General features: G+C 33.6%; 1 protein-coding gene across 1 annotated transcript in view; it reads left to right on the forward strand.

The window, feature by feature from the left end:
* The first annotated feature begins 336 nt into the window (after positions 1-336).
* The window catches only part of LOC106722702, a 173182-nt gene continuing 168337 nt past the window's right edge, over positions 337-5181 (forward strand). The window contains exon 1 of the transcript XR_003096015.1: positions 337-450. The gene's annotated coding sequence lies outside the window, so the exon portion shown is untranslated. The remainder of the gene's footprint in view (positions 451-5181) is intronic.

Here is a 5181-nt window from a genome sequence, read left to right on the forward strand (position 1 = left end):
AGTATGCTGCAGTGTGTGATAATCTGCACACATTTTTGATCATTGTTGATGTATTTGATGACTCTTTCTTTAAATATATATATGTATATGTGTGTGTATTATATACTATAATATATATTTGTGTATATATATACATTGTATGTATGTGTATACATGTGTGTGTGTGTATATATATATATATATATTGTGTGTGCATGTGTATCTATCTATCTGTAAACAAAAAATAAAACCGAACAAAAAACTTTGCCCTTGACTGACACCAGCCTTGCGACAGTAGGCTTGGCTCATTGCCAATTTTTCACCCGGTAAGACAGGGCAGCAGGGTAGAGAGAAGCACTGACAACATGGCCGTTGTTTAGTCTGCGCTCCTAAGACTTTAATGGGAAGGAGCAATTCTCCACTGTCGTGAAGGGTTTGCCAGTTTGCATCTGCTGCAGTGGGAATATTAAGGTGATGGCTCATAGGTTTAAAAGTACAGCATCCTTTTTTCTGGTATGTGAAACTACCCATTGAATACAGTGTGTCTATGTAAAAATAACAACAGCCACGGAGTTATATTTATTTATTTTCAAGAATCATTTTAACAGGGTGTGGGGAGGGAGGTGGTAGGGGGTGTAAAAGAAAGATAAAATGAATAGATGAAGGCAAAAGAAAAACAATGAGCCAGGTGCAGGACTGTATGTTCATAGTCAGTATTGTTTAGATTTTTTTATTAAGGTTTCCTATTGAGGTTAAATAAAAAGGAGAAAAATATGCAGGCAGGAACTGACTAGCTAATTGTAGCTACAGGTTTTGAAAGACATCTGTGCATTGCATCAAAAAAGTCTGTTACTGTAGTAATGGCTAGAACAAATCATTCTGTATTTTTGGGTACTAGAACACTTTAAGATGTGTCTGATGGGTTTTTTTCCCCCATCAGAATAGTTTTCAGTTTCATTGTGTGATGGTAAAAACCTTAGAGTACATTATTGTAAATTTGCCACGTTAGATATAAAGTGGTGACTTTGATGTCTGGATACTGTTTCAAAGTGAAACATACCTAAGCACAGACAATGATTTAAGCTATAGTGAGAAAAAAGGGCAGAAAGGTTGGAAGATGATAAACAACACTGAAAAATGGAAGGAGAATAATGTTTACTTTTGAATAAGTAGCCCAATGCCAGGTTGGCGCTGTTTTTTAGGTTAGCAGAGGTTGGAGGAAGGGCCAAACTGAGGCGTGGCTAAATGCTGTCAAGGAAAAAAAGGTCTGCAAATTGCTGCTCTCAGCCTTTTTTTTTTCTTTTGAAAAAAGGCAGTGCTTCCTCTTAAGGCTATTATAAAATGATGCAGAATTTTAACCATCTATTGTACTGCATATTCTGTCCTGGTATTAAAAAACCTGATTTTGCAAAAGGAAAAAAAATCAATAGGTTCTCAACTATGAAACTCTTTGAAGGTATTTTATGCAGTAAAAGAATGACTTTACATTTAATAATCTTTATTTTCCTTTTGATGGCTATATGCAAATATGAACAGTACATTTGAACAATATCTTGCAAAAATGTACCTATTATTTTACAAGTAGATCACTTGCTCTAATAGCACTTAAAGTCAATGGGACCTTTCCAGTGAAAGCAGAGATACAGTATAGTTCTTGTAAAGCAGATTCAGACTAGATTCAGCAATTGAAAGTAATAATCACTTTCTTACTTCAAACACGACATTTTTAAGCATTCCATTCTCACTTTCAATATACAGGACCTTCAGGTCATAGCTGAAGCAGAGAATGCAGCAGAATAATGTCATGCGCTTGTTTAGTGGCTAGTTCATAGTGGCTAGCAAGTTCTGTAGTGTCCATGCTATGGACACTACCTGAGAAAGCTTATCTTTAACGGTTCGTTGTTGACTGTGTTTACATTCCTTATACATTTAAAAGCTATTTGTGAATGATGACCGAAAAGCAGAAATTATTTTGTAAGGAGGAAATATCAGAAAATGGAAAAGGGGGGGGGGGGGGGGGGGGGGGAGATGCTGCTAAGTGTGAATTAAGTTATAAAATAAGTCAAGTGATTTTTGTAAATTTATATTTAGATAAAATCAAAGGCTAGATTAGAGGAATTATTATTGTTTCTTAAATATTTAAGATCCCTCTTGAATATTTAAGATCACTTAATAGGCTCTTTTACTTAAAATTAGAAAAAAGCTAAGACTGTAATTAAGCGTTTGACTACTACAGTAAGTACTAGTTACTTTGGACATCTTTTAATTGTTTTAATGTTTTATTTTATGTAAGGAATTGTACATACTGTATTTTGATGCATTCATTGATTTTTTTATTGTTAGTGGGATCTCCATATTTTCTTTAAATGAGGAATCTTTATAAATAAATATTAAGAAATATTTTTTCCACATGAAATCAATATAGTGGACGATGACGATGTCTATTTTCCTCTTTCTTTGTAAAACTTCCACTGACTTCAAACCTAACAGGATTGACTATAGATGCTTTGTAGAATAGCTAACTTTTCTATAGCCTCCACTCAGGCTCTAAAGCATGTTCTCATCTCTTGCCCAACACAGGTAGGTAAAAATTCTCTTATTGATCATGCAGGCTGTTGCATAAATGTTAAGTTTTATAAAAAGTTTGCTATTGGACTACTGTTGTGTAGGGGAAATAGTCCCCTTTTTCCCTTGGTCTTGGATGCCATGTACAGTTCTGTACAATAATTTTGCTTCAGAAACTGCCAGTAGAAGCATAATGAGGTGGTTAGTCACAGCCTGAATGTGCTACTAAGAGAAAACAGTACGGGGACTGTGGGTTTGATTTTTTTCAGGGGATAGTCCATGTAACCCAAATTTGCCTAAATCCTAAACAGGTATCCAGGCAATACTTAGACACTAAATTCTGTGTTCCCTTTTGTCAGGCTGTTATCCTTGAACATTTTCCTTTTTTTTTTTTTGCAAGGTTTTCGCTAGTAATGTTTTTTCATTAACTGTTGGATTTCTGCTCATTTCCTTAGTTTCTTCCAAAGCACCTTTGTAAATCTGAATGCAAACAGTGTGCAGCATACATGCCATTTTGACAGGAGAATTTGGGAAACAGGGCAAAAGTTAGGGGATGATTTTTTTGCTACTGTTTAGGCAAAATGCACAAAATGCAGACATATATGTCTTAAGGACAATATTAAAATCTGTATTTAGTAAAAAGGGGGGTCAAAGCAGAATATGTCAAAATGCGGAGACATGCTTCCTGGGTATTTGAGTTTGAAAGACAATAATTTATACATTAAGAAAGAATATGGGTAAGTGTACAATATGGGTAATACTGTAGTGGAGTGTGTGTGGAGCATGCAATTTATCTATATAAAACTCATGTATGTGTATGTTTCCATCTTTCAAATTCATATCTCAGGAACCTTTTAATATAGAAAGAATAGATAATGCCATGCATTTCAGTGTCAATAGGGAAAATTAATGCAAGAAGAAACTATTTTTCTATGGCTTTTGGCAAGATATAGAAGCCAAATCCATATGCAAAAGGGGCTAAGATCATAGAAAGCTTTATAATTGTTGTGTTGTGTATTTTATAGGTATTGTATACCATCTTTCAATATATATCATACCATATATTTAAGATTTCCATTTTACTGTCAAAGGCTAAGCTCTTTCCACAATTTAATTAAAACTGCATGAAGCTGTGGATTTCTTCTGCATACATATGTAGTTCTACGTCTAAACAAACAAATGAGCAGTTCATTTAAATATTAATATTCACTTTGGTCATGATAGTTGAATATTCAAATCTTGAGTCACCCAGCAAGTAGTAGTAACTAAGATAGGCTGATTAATCCTAACAGTTGTAAGATGAGTTTGTTGTTGAATATTTAGAACTAATTTCAAATATCCAGTTTGCCCAAGAACTGAAAAAAATCATTATTTTCTTATATGGTGCTTACATCAATATGGAATAAGTAAATATAGCATTAAATCTGGGATAATTAGATATGGAATAATTAGAAAACTATATATGATAAAGTATCTATTATTTCTTACAGTAGCCAGTTCTGTAGTGTTAGTTCCATATGAATTTTGCTTAAATTATATAAAATATTATTGCAGTAGCATGAAATATAAGATGACAAATATAAATTGTTATACATTTTTATTATACAGAATATTTGTACATATAAAGATCTTTCGCCAACTTGCACAACAGGGATTGTATGAAATTTAGGAATGAGCGAAATTTGTTCCAATTTTTAACTAATATTAGTGACAAAATTCTAACCTTATTTATGTCCTTGGAATACCCACTCATTGAAAGAATGAGCTATTAAATGCCCTTATGAGTTTATCTCTATTTGACACCCATTAGCATTATAAAATATATGGGATTTCTCAAATGTTCTTCTGAAAGCATTCCAGGTTTATGGATTCTTTTAGTGCTTGTGGAAAAGCAAACATTTCAAAAGATAATTTTAGAAGACACCAGGCCTCTTTTGTTTCACCATGGCACAACTTCGGTGCTCCCACTTAAGTTACCCCAACTTAAAACTGGGGCAAGAGGCAAATCAAGTCCATAGTGTGGTTTGAAGTACAACAGAAAAACAAATATAAATTCAGACTCTTTAATATAAAGATATTTTGCTTTTTAAATGAATGAATAACATGTGCATTGTCAAATATGTCTTTTATGGCCTGATTTTGAAAAGTTTTGTGCACCAACTGGAAAAACATGGATGGGGAGATGGAGGAGAAGATGAAAAATATGGTCATGTATTTAGGTACCTGTTGGGTGCTGAGCTCTTGAAGACCTGACCCTTCGTCATGACAAAATAAAAACCTGATAGAGTTATTGATATAAATGAGGCAAGAAAGCTTTTTATTAGAAAAAAATTGGCATGCATCTAATTCTAATATTTCTTGATGCAAAATTTTTAAAAGATTTTCACTTGTTTTTATTTGAAAGTGGCAGCTTCATTTGCATTTTGTTGTGCCTCAATTTTCTCAACTGTTTCAGTAACTAAAGCCCAAAAAAAGTCAAAATGAGAACATTGCCAAGATTTTGACACCGATAAGGAGGTGGTTTGAGGTTCTGCTCTGTAAAATTATCAGCCAAGGGATCCATCCTGAAAACATCAGCATGCATCTGTATCCTTACCTACATTTTTATTCCTATGATTTCAATGTGGAACTCCTGCT

This window comes from Alligator sinensis, unplaced genomic scaffold, assembly GCF_000455745.1.
Source record: "Alligator sinensis unplaced genomic scaffold, ASM45574v1 scaffold91_1, whole genome shotgun sequence".
NCBI classification, from domain to species: domain Eukaryota; kingdom Metazoa; phylum Chordata; order Crocodylia; family Alligatoridae; genus Alligator; species Alligator sinensis.